The sequence below is a fragment of the Acomys minous genome (assembly GCF_964271855.1).
Source record: "Acomys minous genome assembly, chromosome: 3".
Lineage (NCBI taxonomy): Eukaryota > Metazoa > Chordata > Mammalia > Rodentia > Muridae > Acomys > Acomys minous.
This window is the reverse complement of record NC_140485.1, coordinates 35,984,014-36,002,030: the sequence shown is the minus strand read 5'-3', so window position 1 is coordinate 36,002,030 and position 18,017 is coordinate 35,984,014. Positions and strand designations below refer to the sequence as shown.

General features: G+C 41.0%; 1 protein-coding gene and 1 pseudogene across 2 annotated transcripts in view; one reads left to right on the top strand and one right to left on the bottom strand.

Annotated features, from left to right (window-relative positions):
- AVEN (apoptosis and caspase activation inhibitor) overlaps nt 1-18,017 on the top strand; it is a 131,718-nt gene that overhangs the window by 83,478 nt on the left and 30,223 nt on the right. The window lies entirely within an intron of this gene.
- On the bottom strand, nt 1,076-1,815 carry LOC311593125 (large ribosomal subunit protein eL42-like; annotated as a pseudogene). The gene is made up of 2 exons: nt 1,719-1,815; nt 1,076-1,609 (listed from the first exon to the last, which is right to left on the bottom strand). The product of its transcript is annotated as a large ribosomal subunit protein eL42-like (transcript).

Genomic DNA, 18,017 nt, shown 5'->3' with positions numbered 1-18,017 from the left:
AAGGCACAGACACCTGTTACATTTTAAAATAGCCCTAGTTAACCTGGGACAGGGCAGATATTAATTCCCTAAACTACTTCCCATAGTGGGGGAGGTATTCCATATTCCATACCTGCCCCAATCCCGTGCCATCTGCTTCTAATAATCTCTATCAAGCTACCTCCCATCCATAATCCCAAATATTTGCTAATTATCATAATCTAGGCCAGATCTCCATCCACGACAGGCTATGTGCTTCTCCTCCACCTAACCCATGGCACAGTCTTTTTCTTTTCTCCTTCCCTCCGGTCTCTCCTCCTCCCAAGATTCTCTCCCCAAGCCCTGGAACCTTAGCCACACCTATGCCATTTGTCCTGCCCAGGTGTGATGACCTTTTATTGTTCAACCAGCTTAGGCTCTTAGGCCAGGTACAGGTGGGACACAGAGACAACATGCAGTAATTAGCATCAAAATACATCAGACTAACCTCCAACAGGATATAGATAAGGAGTGACTGGTACTGGGCTTTTCTCTGGACCAATGAAAATGTTCAACAATTCTAAGCATGATTTCAGAGCTTTAAAGATCCCAAGAAATTTTTAATTGGGAGCTTAGTTGTGTCTGCTATGTGTTGTCTCAATAAAACTTTAAAGATACATGCACTTCTTGTCCACTTTCCCTATTTTTATTTTATTTATTTATTTATTGTTTGTTTTCAAGACAGGGTTTCTCTGAGTAGCCTTGGCTGTCCTGGAATTCACCTTGCAGACCAGACTGGCTTCAAACTCACAGCTTCAAACCTGCTTGTGCTTCCCAAGTGCTGGGATTAAAGGCATGCACCACTACTGCCTGGCTTACTTTATTCTTTTAAGGATTTATTTTTATATATGCATGTATGTGTGAGTATGTCATATGAGTGTGAGTGTCCACACGGGCCAGGAGAGGGTACTGGGCTCCTTGGCGCTGGAGGTAGAGGCTATTGTGAGCTGGCTGATAGAGGGCTAGGACCTGGACTTGGGTCTCTAGAGCGTCAAGCACTTCTAACCACTGAGCCATCTCACCAGCCTTAACTTTGTGCCCTTTGTGCATGCAACTGTACTTTGTAGGAGCGATTTCATTATGGTTTCTGAAGATCTTTGCTCTTTGCTATGGTGACATAGTACTCCGCTATGTGTATACTATACACATCTAGTTCGCTCAGGTGACCTTCTGTGCACAGACACGTTGATTGGCAGTTCCTTTTTTTTTTTTTTTTTGAGGCGAATCAAAGCTCATGATATATTGTCTTCATAACAACATCGCCTTAGAACTGGATCACTTGGCCCTTTCTCTTCTTATCGCCTCCCAGTTCAAAATGCTCGCATCTCTTAATAGCCAGCATCCTCTTAGATCTGCAGTTGGGCTCAACACCTCTGGTCTCAGCACAATCTTCTTTGTAGTTTTAGCCTTTTTGTGGAAAATAGGCTTAGTCTGTCCACCACAGCCACTCTGTGTCCTGTCATAACGGGCATATAAGGAATCCTTGCCCTTCTTCTACATGTCACTTTGTGGGGCTGGCACTTGCCACATTGCTTGCAGAATGTCTGGCTGGTCTTAGGAATGTACACAATGTTTGCAGGAGTTTTATCAGCTCAGAAAGAAACGTGTTGGTCTTTCTTGCATTTTTTAAAAACTATTATTATAAGTGGCATTGAATAATGATGTGCACATGGATTTTCATATTAGTGAAGTTTCTCTACGAAACATTCTATTTTTCAAGATCTTGTCAGTTTCCTTCACAGGCCTATCCTGTTCAGAATTTCTAGCAGAATAAGTTAAAAGCACCTGCTTCTCCATTATTGTGCCAACAAGTCTATTAGCCAGTTTCTATCAACATTGCCAGACAGTGGTAGGCATCTCATTACAGATCAGATTTTTGTTTCTGATAATATTAGCCAATTTGAACATCTTTTCAACTTTTAAGGGCCATTTTAAGATTTTGGGAATTGTCTTTTCATATTTGTTTGCTAATATTTCTTTTCATAATAGAACTATTAGTGGAGCAAGGACTGTGAGTCTGCTTTTGGTCATAGCACTGAGTCTTCACTTGGGAAACAAAAGGGAAAAGCCTGGGGTCTGCCTGTGTTGCGGGTCAGCTTCCTTTGCTCTTAGAGTCATTTGTCGCTGGTGGGATTCCAGAACAAAGTGTCTGATGGATAAATGTTTCAGGACAGAGTGTGCACTGCTCCCACTATCACCCAGATCACAGTGTGACCAGGAGTGCTTACTTCTGCGTACTGCTTCCTACCCTCTGCCTTTGTTGCTTCCCCTCCTTAAACCTGAAGCTCATGTCAGTACTCTGGGTGAGAGGGCTGAGGACAGGGCTTCCTGACTTCCTGGGAAAGCCAGGCTGACTGAAAATCCTTCCTTGTTTTCACCAGTACTTTTTCTATGTGGTTCTCAGTTAGATGATAAAATCCGACTTGGTTAGATATCCACCCCCTCCCCTCCCCCCAGAAATGGAATTCTGTCATGGAATTCTAGTACAGTTTGCCCCCATCTCTGTATATTTTAGAATTTTCTACCAATTTGATTTTTGACATTGCATATGTAATAATGTTTTTTTAACTGTGGTCAAATTTAATATATTTAAATGTCTTTAAAAACAAACAAACAACAACTAAACCACAAGATTCATTTGTGTAGCCCAGGCTAGCCTTGATTTCTCATTACTCTTACCTCAGCTCCTTGTACAGGCATATACCACTGTGCCTGGCTTGTATGTCTGGAATCTTCCTCATAGTTCAAAAGCCGGCTCCAAAACTCATGTTAGAGGGAATTTACAAAAAACCAAAGTAGAATAAAACCCAAAACAGCACACACTGTAGCAAAAATAAAATGAAAAATTAAAGAAATTTAATTATATTTTCTTTAAGCATTATTGAATTTTACATTTTAAATTGGAATTTTGAATGCATTCAGAGTTTTTTCCATATAGTGCAAAGAATGGACATAATATTATTTTTCCCCTGTTTGCTACCCTGTTATACCAAATGTTTGTTGAAAAGACCATCATTGCCTGTTGCTGTGGATCTGTTTCTGGATTTTTTATTGGCATCTCAGAGTATACATGTTCTACACGTTGTTTTAATCAGAGGCTCTTTGATATGGTTTGATATTTCTTGCATCTCTTCGTTTTCACTGTGTTCCTACCCATTCTCACATGTTTGTTTCTGCATTCGAACCAGCTGTAGAATGATGTGGGGAATTAGTTGCTTTACAGGCACATAGCACCTTCTGTGTGGTCCACCTTCCCCCACCTCACTGTAGGCACTTTGCATCAGTGTAATTTTTCTTTGTGCCCCTCCCACCAGCCATCGCTAGCTTCTCCACAGTGAACCCATTGTCCAGTGCCATTTTGCTTCGGTAACCAGTTGCCTTTTGAGGAGATGAGAAGAGGATTCTTAGCTGTGCACCTGCACAACCGTTTTATCCCCTGGCTTCCACAGACAAGAGTTTTCATGCTGTGTCCGTGCCCCACAAGGGGTGCACATGTTTTTATGTGTTCCAGAATGATGTGCAGCAGCCGAAGAGAGGACCTTCCTGCCTTCTTCCTGCCTCTGGGAGAGACATCCATGAAACCTTTTTTTATTTTTTTATTTTTTAAATCTTTTTGTTATGACTCAGAGGACTGATTTTCAGTTTTACAGTAGACATGAAAACCTCAGAGATGCATCTGCAGTAGGTCTCAGCCAGGGTGGAGGAGCAGCCACTCAGTATCACCTTCACCGAGAGACTAGGAAGTATTGCAAGATAATTAGATAAAACAAAACATAATTAGGATATAAATCTGCTCAAAAATCCTGTATGTCCCCTAATGTGCTCTTCAGTCCCCAGTTAATGATGTTTTGACTGTGTCTGTTACAGTCCTTACTAACACAATGGCTTCAGTCTTGATTATTGGAGAAGTGCTATTATTGGGAACCAGCATGCACTCACCAGCTTACAAATGCTTCAGCCTCCAAGCGCAGGTGCGCCTACTGTGTCGCAGCCAGTGCCTCCGTGTGCTGTGCTTTTGTGTTTTCCTCTCTCATGCTTTTCACTCGATAATCTCAAAACGATGCCTCCAGTCTATAAGTGTTGGGTTAATTTTTACTAAGGAATATTGATAAGGTTCAATTCAGAAGTGATTTTAGTCATTGGTCTATGAAAACTGGGCATTTTGTTGTACCTTTTTTTTTTTTTTTTTTTTTTGCCAATGCTATGAGTATATATACACCTGAGGGTCATATGACACCAGGTTTTAATTATTGATATTTTTCTATAGCATTGAAAGGTAAGCCCTTCCCTAAAAGAAAACACACCAGAGCCAAGATTAATAGAACAGGTGAACTTTAGAAATGGACAGAACTTCAGCTCACATAAGCATGTGGAAGAGACCCTGGCATGTGTTAATCCTGTGATTAACTACATCATTTTGGGCCAGATTTAAAGCAAGCTTTATTAAATTAAATACTGACCAAGAGATGAACTGTGATCAGGACCATTCCCCAGAATTTCCTACCTGAGAATGGCCCCAAGCCACCTGTTGCAGGTGCTTATGAGTACAAAGCTATAGGCCACCTAACTTTCCCATGAGGCTTTGTTATTTTCAAGAACTACAATTCCCAGCATCCCAGGAAGTTACCTGGTTTCTGGGCAGGTGGGGCTTACAGGTTAATTTTGGGAATTACCCATACTAATGGAAAGCTGTGTGTCTGGTAATATAATACCTTTGTCTTTTTCCTAAATGCGTCCTTAACAGTACAGATACCATGAATATCTCACTTAGATTTTTGTGTTTATATTTTTCTATGAATATTTTATATAATTGATTATATAAAAATGATTATTTTGCCTCTTTTTTTGTATGATTCTTCATGTTTAAATTTTTTATATATAAATCTCATTGCACTAACCATCACTCCTGAACTTATAGTCTAATATTAAGTGGATATTACCATAGTAAAATGCCTTTCATGGTGGTTCTCTTTCCTTGCAGTGGTAAATACGGTAAAAACCTGTGAGGAGAACTGAATGCACATCACTCTTGTTAAAGGATAGATGGGCCTATGAAGTTGATAATATTAAATCCTAATTTTCAGATGGGAAAGAGATTAGTTAACTTTACTAAGGTCACAGAATTAATGCATTATCAAACACACTTTAAACACATTGATTATATCACCCCCTTCTGTTTCCGGAGATACACAGATAATTTACATATTCAGAGATTGTCAGTGGCACAGGTCTTCCTTGCCTCTCACTACTGCCTTAATTAAATCCAGACACTAGAAGATTCATCACTAATGTAGCAACTTATGTTTCAGCTCTTCTCCACTCTGTCTGACTGTCTCTGAAAGTTTTTGTACACAGTGACTTCCTCTCGCTGTGTCTGTAACTCAGACACAGAGGAACAGGGATGCCACCACTTGGTTGTCCACTTCTGAGAAGCACAGAAGATGCTGCTTCCTGACTGCTGTTCTGGCTCATGTGCAGTGTGTAATAAATGAGGTTTCTGTGCTTCTATGTTGCCTCCTAGTTATAATAATGACTTTTAAAAATAAGTGTTTTTTTTAGAACTTTGTTATTAGCCATTGTTTAACTTTTAAAGAAAAAGACTTTTTATTATTTATATAGTATTTGGCCCACATATGTGCCTGCACACCAGAAGAGGGCACTAGCTCTCATTATAGATGGTTGTGAGCCACCATGAGGTTGCTGGGAATTGAACTCAGGACCTTTGGAAGAACAGAGAGTGCTCTTAAGCTCTGAGCCATCTTTTATGCCCTGTTAACTTAAAAAAATTTTTTTTGAGAATTTCCTACTGTATTCAAATTATTTACAGGTCTCCCTCTTCTGCCTGAAGCTTCTACTATGTCCCCACACTCTCTCTCAAATTCATGACTTTTTTTGTTCCTCGCCCCCCTCCCCCCCCCCCTGCGGAGTCTATTTAGTGTTTCTTGTATGTGTTTAAGGTTGACTACTTGGAATTACATAACTTATTAGGAGGCTCATCTCTGGAGAAGACTGATTTTCCCTCTCTTAGCAGCCATTACTGCCTGTAGTTTTTTGTTAAAGTGGGAGGCCCTGTGAGACACATCTCCATTCATGTGTCAACTGGTATTGTCATTATGCATCTCTTCTTAGGTGACTATATTGTCAAGATTTCATGGCTGCAGCTTCTCTGTCATACAGAAGACACAATCTGATAGCAGATGTGCTTTTGTTCTTTCAATCTTTACGCTCACTCTTCTGTGATGTGCCCTGGGCCTTATGTGTAGGGGTTTCACTGTAGATGTAACAATTGAGGGTAGGTACTCCTCATCTGTGTGCCTCTTTGATGAGGGGTGGGGGCTGCCCTTATCTGTGAGTGTAAGGGTGAGTTTTTAGAATGCAGATAGAAACTGCCCTGGTTTAGGAAAGTAGCAGTAGTAGGTTCTCTTCTAGGGCCCATGACCTCACCATCCATGAACAGTTGGCAAGATTTACAATACCAGGCATGAATTCCCTCTTATTAAGCATGCTTTAAGTCTAATTGGACAGCTACTGATTCCCCCTCAGGATAAAATATGCCACCGTTGCAACACTGGGAATATCTCGGCAGGGTGATCATTATTCTGGGCCACACTTCTATAGCTGGGTAGGACCATTGCTAGGTTGTTTTTTTTTTTTTTTTATTTCTCCTGAGTCAGTCCTAAATAAGACCTTTGGATAGTATGAGAGCTAGTCCTCAGGAAGGGGGCTTCCAGGTCAGTTCCAGCTCAATTCCTCCAGGTCCTGTGTCCAAAATGAGTGATGTCTTCAGCAGTGATGCCTTACCTTCAAGTTCTGGGATGCAGTCAAGGACAGCATCACTAGCCTATTGTATTTTGGGAGTCTCTTGGACTCCCATGGCTAACAACTCGAAGGGAAGTTTCTCATGCCTGGTACTGGGGGTTTTGTTAGATAGTCATGGCTCTTGCGAGGAACATTAATACTTCACATGGCTTAACTTTATTTGTACTTGATATACATGCTGTGTATATATGCATACATGTATAAAATAAGCTATATATGCATATATGTATTTATATACATATACTCATAAGTATATCTGTATTTTTAAGTGAATATAAAATGATTTCCCTAATAGCTTTTCAACATCCTTAGTGTTATTTAACCCTCTTTCTCTCTCTTCCTCTATAATACCCTCTTTTCCTCTTATGTTAGCATCTTATGACCCAGAAATTCATAAATGCTCTTGTAAGGAGTTCATTACATTTAAAATGTCATTTATCTTTTTAAACAAAGAATCCCTGATTTGGGTCTTGTTGTACTGATTAAGTAGGATATTTATTAATTTTCTGGGTATTATATTATTTCAGGAAGTCATTTTGAAAGAAACAAGTATTTACTCTTCTAATGTATCTCATCAGATCAGTAGTGGTGGTGGCGGCAGCACATGCATATGCCTTTAGTTCCAAGTTTGTGGAATGTAGGGGGAGGGGGATCTCTGAGCTTGAGGTCAGCCTGGCCTACAGAGCGAGTTCCAGCATAGCAAGGACTACACAGAGAAATTCTTTCTTGAAAAAACCAACCAACCAAATCCCAAAACAACAACAATAAAAAGAGGCAATCAAAAAGAGAAGGAAACTTAAAGCTAAACACGGATGGGGGTAACTGGTGATTTTGTTGATTTTTTTTTTCAGTGTAAATATCTTCTCCTGTTTCAGAAGATGTCCACAAGCCTTTTGTCTGCTGCCTCAGCAGTGCTGCTGCTCAGCTCCGCAGGATGGATTTTAACTGTGCACTTTGCTTGATCCCCAAGATGGCACTGTCACAGAAGTGATTTTGTTATTAACAGTGAAAAGGAAAGGGATGGCTAGAGTTTGCCCTGTGAAGAATAAAAGACATTTACTTTTCAAAGGGAAAGAAAGTGCTTAATTCTCCATGTCTCTCTCTCTCTGTCTCCCCCCATCTCCCTGTCTGTCTCTGTCTCTGTCTCTCACTCTGTTGTGTGCTCACTTCTGTGTGAAGGTGTGCACTGCCAGAGCAGGGCATCCGTGTCTTCTGCCACTTACTCCGTTGAAGCAGGGCCTTTCTTTCACATGAGCTTGTGGGTTTTAAACTTCTTCCCTCAGTGGGAGCTTGTGCTTTCCAGCTAGCCCATCAGCTGGCAAACCCCAGGGGAGTCTGGTGTCTTTACCCAACTTCAAAGTGCTGGGGTACAGGCTGAGTATAGGCCCATGCCCACCTTGTAACATGGGTTCAGGGATTTGAACTTATATTCCTTCATAGTTGTGCAGCAAATGTTCTTAACCACCGAGCCGTCTCCCTAGTACCTTACTCAGTGTAGTTTTTATAACTATATCTAAGAGAACAATTCGCTGCATTTTCTGTGCCTTAGCTTTAGGAGCTGTCTGCTGTTCTGGGCTTCTCCTCAACCTAAGAAGAAATCACGGTGATTCACTGATTGATGTTGCTTTTCTTGCAAGGAACTGAAAGTCCTTAACAGAGTATTTGCTATCTTCATATTTCCTAAGATGTTATTTGTAACATTTAAAAGTATATGGAGAACTTCCTGGATCCTCTTACTCTGTGGCCTGGCAAAATGTCCTGATTTCTACCACAGACAGAATTCTGCCTAAAAATGGGCAAGCTTGGATGCAGGCAGAGTCGACGGCCAAACTCTGCCAAAACAGGGTAAGCAAGTCCTCAATAGTTCCTGCCTCATATTGGGCCAGACGGCTGAAGGTGATGCTCCAGGGTTATAGAGAGTTTTGGGTGACTAACTGTTCAGGCAGCAAAGTGTCCCTGCCATCTTCTCATCTGGGAAGCTGCTAAGCTGCATTACCTGTGTAATCAGGGTAATTAATTTTATTCCTTCTCAAGTCTCTGATGGGGTTGAAGGCCAGGTGGTTTAACTTTACAATTAAGCTTAGTTGTTTAGGGGTTAAGATGTTTTTAAGTCTAGATAAATGTTTTAAATTGATAAAGATGAGATATGCTAGACATTGATTAACATTCAGAATTTTAGATGCACCAAGATAGGAAAGATGTTTTCTTCAAGGCTGCCAAATACAAATAGCCAAAACACTATGAATGTAACATTTATATAATTTCTGATTGTTTTGTGATTCTTCTTGCTTTAGGTAGTTTATTGTATATATGTGTAATAATATAAATGTATATGTAAAATAATTTTTAAAAATAAATAAAACATAAAAAATATATAGACAGATGGGGGAATGGGGAGTTGAAGAAATATCCATTGAGCAGTGGCAGTGGAGCTGGTGTCTCCCTTTTCTTCATTCCATCTGCCTTTACTGGCAGGTGAAGCTGAGCTTCTTTCCAGACGTGTCCCTGTAGAACCATATCCCTTGGCCTAGTTGGAGTTTCTGGTCCTCTTGCTTCAGCAGCATGTCTCATTACTTAAGTCACATCTTGCCATAATGGGTGCCCACTTGTGTGAGTTGGGCATTTCATGAGATGTGTTCTCTATCCTCATCACGTTTGGAGTCCTACGACACACATTTCCATTAGTGTTCTGAAGGAAAGCTGAAGGACCTGTGTAGCGTCTCTTAGCGGGGTGTTTAGATGTACGTGAATACCTATGCAAACTGCCTTCCGGTCCGTCTCCTCTGCCCACTGCCTGCCTCTGTCACCAGGGCCAAGCACAGTGCTTGTAAATACTGGGCATGCAATAATGTGCTTACCTTGCTTTTCATTTTCTTTCTTCCCTGCTATCAATTTCTGAACAGAAATCTCATTAGATGTTTGGCAAAATCCACAGCTATCTCTCAGCTTCCCACCTCATCTGGTTTTTGGCACTTCCTCTACCTCTTCATTAGCAGATTTCAGAGAAGTGATAGGAACAAAAGCCTTACGCAGCCATCAGGGTGTTCCCCAGACAGGCGCACTTTAACAGCCAGCACTTTGCTGACTAATAAACAAATGGTTTTAATGCTTAAAATATTCTAGATAAATGCACTTGTTTATAATTCTATGTGCCTTATAGATTATGCTTTTAGTATTTAAAATTATTTTGATTTTCAATATTAGAAAACATATTTGGATGGTTTTAACTGTTAGGTCGATGGGGCGGGAAGGAAGGAATATAGCTGACACTTGTAGCATCTAACTGAAATCCTTTCATTGCTGATGATAAACTAGTTGCTGATGCCACAGAATGGTGCAGTAGTTTCCACAGGCAGGAAATGTCACCTTTGTTGCCACAGGTTGTTCCTTTAGGTAAATGTTACTATAAGTGTGTCAGCAGTGTGCCATCACTTCGTTAAGTGTGGATACCCAAGTGGTTTGTTCACATGGGAGTGCTTATATTTTGTGATTGATTTTACTTCTCCCACACAAAAATTTTACTTTTGTTTTTACCCTCTGACCTGCCAGCCTATTCCCTGTTTAAGGTACTTAATCTCTTTATGTAGTAGGCACGAAGTGTCTGCTAGAACTTGGGCAGCCCAGTAACCAGCCCTCCAGCAAACTCAAGAATGAGTGCTCATAAACCAAGCAAGAAACTAGCGTTTAGGATCAGAGTTTGAGGAACGACCTAGGCAGGCAGCTGAGAGCTGTGAAGACTGCTGTGGCAAGTGTCGGATGTGCACAGAAGACTGCCACTGTTCTCTGAAGCAGCCTCAGAATTCCATAGAAATTGTGTTTCTATGCTTCCCACCTTTAGTTTTGTTTCTCTGGGCCTGTTACTGTGATCTTGGTTATTGCTTTACTTTCTCTCACAGCCATCTGTGTGGACAAGCTCAGCGCTTGCTGTAGCATTGCCATTAACTGCATCATTTGTTGTTTTGAAACATCAGGGTGGGCGTGGTTGGTGCCTCCTTAAATCCCAGCACTCAGGGAGGCAGAGGCAGGTGGATCTCTCTGAGTTTCAGGACAGCCTGGAATACAAAAGCACAGAGAAACCTGTGCAACAAAACAGAAAACAAAACAAAATAGAAAACCAGGCGGAGGCAGGTAGATTTCTGAGTTTGAGGCCAGCTTGCTCTACAGAGTGTGTTTTAAGACAGTGAGGACTATACAGAGAAACCTTATTTTGAAAAACCAAAACCAACCAACCAAGGAACAAACAAACAAATGCCAGTTTGTACACAGTATGGAGGAGGTGGAAGCCACATGATCATCACAGAGAAGTGTATATAAACAAAGTTTGATACAAATGTACAACGGAGCTCTACTCGACCTTTCAAATGGAGGGTATTCCAGCATGTGCAGCCCAGAGGACATTTTGCTAAGTGAAATAAGCTAGTTACAAAGGGACATGTATTGTGTCACTGCACCCATATGAATAGTGAGAGAAATCCACAGAGATGGGAGAGAGAATGGTGGTCACTAGAGTGTGGTGAGGAATTTGGAATTTTGGCTTCTTGAAAAACACAAAAGTAGAAGTTTTCATTGTAATCTCAGGTGTGGGATGTGGGGCTGCTTCACAGCAGCTGAGTTTGATTTGCCTCGTGCTCTGGTGAGGGTGTGATTTTGCCAGCTGCAGATAGTTTGGGCAATTGTGTGACGTTTGGAATTCTGGGGACTCCAGGGTCCTGAGAGGCTTGCTGTGTTGCTGTTGTTTATGGTTTGTTAAGTAGTCATGTGCAAAGAACAAACAAGAGGAAGAAAAAGAAGTGAGATATCCTGACAGTAAAGATCAAACTTGCCCCAAGGAACTTGGCGCCCCTTATCAGCAGGAAGTAGTGTGGGATTTATTTCCTTTCCGCTCTATCCCTTTTTTCTCTCTTATCTAGTGTTAGGGGGTTGAAAGGGTGGAAGAAAGAAGAACCTACAGAGTGGTAAGTGTCAGGGCACACCAGGGTCTAGGAGGAGGGGAAGCTGACTGTATTGCATGAATATAGGATTTTAGTGTGAGAGGATGAAAGATGGCAGGGGCTGTAATAAGAATAAACCTGAAGCCACTAATGTGTGCACTAAAAGTGACCAAATGGATAATTAAGGTAATATGTATTTTGCAATTTTAAAAGATCTTAGTTTTAGTTTTAATTGTGTGTGTGTGTGTGTGTGTGTGTGTGTGTGTGTGTGTGTGTGTACGTGCACATGAGTGTCATGCCTGAGGAGGCCAGAAGAGGGTATATGATTTACTGGAGCTGGAGTTCTGAGCTTGTGAGCCATCTAGTGTGGGTGCTGGGAACTAACTGGCATCCTCCCTCTACAACCACTGAGTCATCTTTCCAGGCCCCTCTACATGCACACACACACATAATTACATATGTGTGTCTGTGTGTATGAATATGTATGTATTCACTTGTTAGACTGAAAGACCTAAATTACTGAGTTTAGTGTGAAATAGTGTCTCAGAACAAGGATGAAGAATTGTTTGATGCTCCACAGCTTTCTCCAGCAAAGTCTGAATATAAAGAGAATAGTCAAGGATTTGGAGACCTCTCCATCTTGACACCCAGGCTGCCTGTGGCACAGCATGACTGTCCCAGGTGTTTTTAGGGTGTGCCCACCTGGCTTCAGTTCTTTGCCGATGTGTCAGGCACCAGTTTAGCTAGACTTTTCCCTGCAATGCAGACCTGACATGATGGGAATGGAGGCTGCTCCTTCTGTCCTCACTGACTGTAGTGTCTCCAGGACATCTTTCCAAGGCCAGCTGTCAGGACATGCTCAGGGTACTTGAAGGAGAGGAAATCTGGAGTATTACTGCAGTTTCGGGGTTTTGTACTAGATACTGCTTTTTCATGAACTCTTGCTTCTTAAAGGCCATTACCCTCCAACCTGCATTTTTACAGATTGGTGGGGGGGGGAGGGGGGAGACTTAATCTGGCTCACAGAGGAGAAAGAGCGCACTTGTGCTTCAGGCTGGGCTGTTGCAGGTCCTCCTAGTCTGTCAGTAGCTGCTGTGGACCCTTTGCATTTCATGCTGCTCGCTGCTTTTCATTCCTTTCTCGCTCTCTTTCTAACAACTGGAGACTTGATAAAATTCAGCACTGTGGGGATCAAGTAGAGAGCTTTTCTGAAGTCCTAAGAATTCTTAAAACAGGAAAGTACTTGAAATACTGCTGCCACACCACTGACATCAAACCTGAAGATAAGCTTCAGATGCAGCAAAGACACAGACATGAAAAAACGAAGCTTGAAGTGATGAGATAAAACATGGGTGGAATTTATTATTTTCAGAGTTTAGGGACGAAGACTTATAAGCATGAATGTGTATATGTGCGCGTGTGTGTGTTAGTATATGAGTGTATGAAACTATGAAATTCAAATGACAGAGTGAGAGAAATATATGCAACATAACAAATATAAATACGTAGAATAGTAAAGTATTTTTTGTGACCGGTTATTTCACTTGGCATAATGTCTTTAAGGGTCAAAAATTAAAATACAGTTCAGCAATTCTGCTTCTAGGTATAGATTCCCCAAAATTTAAAGCATGAGCTTTAACAGATACTTATAAGCCCAAGTTCACAGAAGCATTATTCACACTAGCAAAAAGGTGAAAGCCACAAATGTTCACAGGCTGATAAATGGACGAACAACATGGGGCATATGTATTTAATGGGTTATTACTTGGTTTTAAAAGAATGTCTCTCTCTCTTTTTTTTTTTTTGTATATGTGAAATAAACAGTTGAATCTACAAAGCTTCTGAGATGTCTCCCATTTTATTCTTTTTTTTTCAGTTTAGAATCAGTGAAAACCTATGCAATAAAGTATTAATGTTGCATAATTTTTTGAGAACATGTCCTGCCTACCACCCCATCTGTCCTTTGAAGAAACATAATTAATAAGATTGTGTAATGATAGAAAGGCATAATAGGAGTCTAAGTAGACCAAGATGCTGAGTCAACCAGTGTCTTAATGCCAGCAGCAGCAGCTGTCTGAGATGAATTCAAGCTGAGGTGGGGTTTTACTGGGTTGGGTAGGTCACACTCTGGGAGAGCCCAAGAACCATGCTCAGAAAATAGATGATGCCAGGAAGGACTCTCAGATTAAATCATAACTGGTGAGCGAATACCCACTGCTTCAGTGGAACTGACTTCTGCCATCTGCACCAACACTGCACAGTGGGCACCGCTGCGGTCCTGGCCTTTTAGGATGGAATTCCACACAGATACTGGGTCTCTCCACTGGTTTTTGATTCAGCCACTGGTGATTAGCATTGCTGATGAGCCCACTCTTGTCTATGTGCACACATGTTAGAGCATGAGACGCCGGGGGTGGGGGAGTGTATTTGGCATTGTCTGTTTCATGGTGATAGGTCTGCTCCTTAAAGTAAGAGACTCTGAAAATCAGAAAGGAAATTTGGACCCTGGTGGCTAAGATATGATAAATGGCTCCAGGAAGTGACAGTTGCTTAGCAATTAAAGAGGGGAGAAATTAATCATTAAACTATAGGGATGCTGCTAAAGATAAACACTCATTGAAGCAAACATTAATTAAACCGTGAAGTTTATCCTTGAGCCTTACAAGATGATATTGTAAATGGCTTGGCTTTCTCAATTCCCTTTTCAGTTGTTATCTGTGTGTATAAATGCACGTAACTTTGTATGTATGTTTTGTGTCCTGTAGTCTCACCAAATTCATTTATTAGAGGTATGTGTGAGTGAGTGTGAGTGAGATCTTTGGTTTCTTTTATATTATAGAATCATGTCTATAAACAAGTAATTTTACCTCTGGTTGGGATGCCTTTGTTTGTATTGTCAGGAACACTTCTATAAAGCTGTGTGCTAAGTTGAAATGGTAAGCGTGGTATCCTGGCTGTGTTGTGGCTCCATTGGGGTAAGGTACCAGCCCCCACTCTTACCACCTCCTTATCCTGTGAATGCATCAGACAGTGATTAAACCATTGATTGATAACCTGTGATACAAGATCTGTGGAGTGCTGTTCAGACACGCTCAGAGATATACTTTATTCTAGTCAACTTGTTATAAAGGTTAACTAGGACACTACTCAAGATAATATGTACGTTTAATATAGACCTACAAAAGTTTAATGACACACCTTACACAAATAGAAGCACAACCTAAAATTCTTGTAAAACTGGGAGACTAAGAAACCTCGAGTAGCCATAGCAGTACTTAGGAAGAAGAGCAGAGTTGGGGGGGGGGGCGGATCAGAAATCCTGATTTAAGATTCTATGTTAAAGCTATAAAAATCAAACAACCTAGTACTGACATAGAACAGAAACATGGACCAAGGGAGAGGCAGTGATCCGTAATAAATCCAAACCTGTCTGGCTGTCTTAGGGGTTCCTTGATGAAAAGTACATTGATAGGGAAGGGTTTATTTCATCTTCCAGCTTATAGTTCCTCACAAGAGAAGACATGGCAGAAACTCAAGGCAGGAACCTGGAGGCAGGAGTGGAAACAGAGACCATGGAAAGTGCTGCTTACCGGATTACTCATGGCTTGCTCAGCCTGCTTTCTTATATCACCCAGAACCACCAGCCCAAGAATGGCACCACCCACAATAATCTGGGCCCTCTACATCAAACATCAGTCAAGAAGAGCTACCATAAGCTTTTATGTTGGCCAAAATGGAGGTGTGTGTGTGTTTGTGTGTGTGCGCGCACATACTTTTTTTTCAATTGACGTTCCCTCTTCCAAAATGACTCTAGCTTGTGTCAAGTTGACATAAAACTAGCCAGCATAGTGACCAACTCATCAAAGGAACCAAGAATTTGTATTTGGAAGGATAGTTTCAGATAATACCCAGAACATTGGCTATCCACATATAAAGTATGAAAGTGTGCCTTTGTCTAATACAGCACACATAACTGAACTGAAAATGCATATAAGAACTGACATCATAAAATCTCTTGAGAATTTATGTTGAAATCTCTTTGACATTGGCTTTGGCAGTATTTTTTATTTTTTAAATCACACTCAAAGCTTAAACTGAAAAAGCAAAACTAAGTAGAAGGAACTGTATCAAACCGAGAAGCTGGTGTGCCGCAGAGGAACATGCGACAAAACATCCAGGCAATTATGGATTAGGAAGAGACATTTGCAGACCTGATGAGGGGTCAATAGAAAACTTTCATACTAAACTGTCAGAGCTTAGTAGCAGCAGAGTGCTAGAGATCCTGATAAAACTTGAACATAGTCCTCGAATAGACATTTTCCCAAAGAAGATTAAAAAGATGCTCAAAAGATAATGAAACTGCACTCAGTATCCCAAGTCGTCGGGGACACTGATTCACACCACTGTAAGGTGTCACTTCATACCCACCAGATGGCTGCTACCAGCTGTGAACTGAGGGAGAGAGGAACCTCAGTGTGGCTGCTCTTGGTGGACAGAGACAGCAGCACAGCCAGTGGCCATTGTGAATACAGTGTAGAAGGTTCCTAAGAAAACCAGAGTGGCCTTATTATCTACTGAGCTCTGTTCTGAGTGTATACTCTAAATAATTTGATATCAGCGTGGCAAAGACTTATATGCAGTTTAATGTTCATTATCCACAGTAGCCAACTTTAGTGTCCATGAATAGGTAAAAGAAAACATTGTATAAACCATAGAATACTATTTGGCCTTTTGGGGAGTTTCTGTTGTTGTTGTTGGTGGTGGTGGTTTTTCTCTGTGTAGCCTTGGCTGTCCTAGAATCACTTTGTAGACCAGGCTGGCCTTGAACTCACAGAGATCCGCCTACCTCTGCCTCTTCAAGTACTGGGAATACAGGTGTGTGCCACCATGCCCAGCTACTATTCAGTCTTTTAAAAGAAACTCTTTGTATAATGTTTAAATTAAATTCAGCATACCCATCCCAAACACATAACATTTCTTTCAACTCACAAGCAAGGAGTTAGAGCTCCTGGAGCTGGAGTGGGTGCTGGGAAAGAAACATGGCTCCTCCGTGAGAGTAGCAAATGCTCTTAAACACCGAGCCATCTTTCCAGCCCCTATCATTTCCTTATTGCGATGGTTTTCAACAACTTTTGAGTGTGTGAAATGTGTAGTTTATCATTATCTATAGGCACCCTACCACACAATAGCACCCTAGAGTATCTTGTTCATATTTACATTGACCAGCCTTTCTCTCTTCCCTGTCTTCCCTGCCAAGCTCCCAATTACTGCCATTCTCTCTTCAATTTCTAGAAAACCAGTGTGTGTGTGTGTGTGCGCGCGCGTGTATGTTTTATTTTTCATGTAAGAGCACATGTCCTAGGAATATACTATGAAAATAAGTAAAATTAATCTATGTCATTTAAGTCAGGACTGTACTTTATTTGGGTAACACAAGAGACTTCCGGGGGTTGCTTAATCTATTTTTGTTTTGTTTTGTTTTTGTTTTGTATAGGCATCATATATGTGAGTATACTGCCCACATAAACCTCAGTCTGTATAGTTAAGAAGTAGACCTAGATATACCCAAATGTATGCTTCAATAAAAACAGGACAAAATAAGTAAACGAGAAAGATCCTGGCATATTCCATGGCACAAGCAACATACTAAGTAAAATGGCATGCACGAACCCCTGAGATCTATCTTCAGTACCACAGAAACAGCAGTTGGCAGCTGGGGACAACCCACTGTGCATACGAAGCCCTGTGTCCAAATCTCCAACATCCATGTAAAAGTGAGGCACAGTGGCATAGTATGTAGCAACTCTAGCATTGAGGGGCAGAGATTGACAGGTTCCAGAGCTTACTTGTCCCCCAAAATGATGTTTCAGGCTTAGTGAGTATCTGAAAACAGTAAGAGAGAGAGCGATAAGAGGAAGAAGCCTTTCTCTGACTTCCAAATGCATGTGTGTACTGCAGCACACAACATTCTCCCATATAGGTAAATATGCATACGGTATCAACAAGTACAAAATATACAGAAAATTAAAATGTACATGACAAAATGAATCCTACTAAATTGGGAAATTTTGAGAAACAAGATTCTCATTGAAAGTGAAAAGGGCACAGAAAAGAATAAACCTGTAGTTTCTCCAAAAATTGTTACTGTTACTGAAATTAAAAATAATTTTGAGACAGGGTTTCTCTACGTAGCTCTGGCTATTCTGAAACTTGTTGTGTATGTCAGGCTTGGAGGCCTGCCTCTGCTTC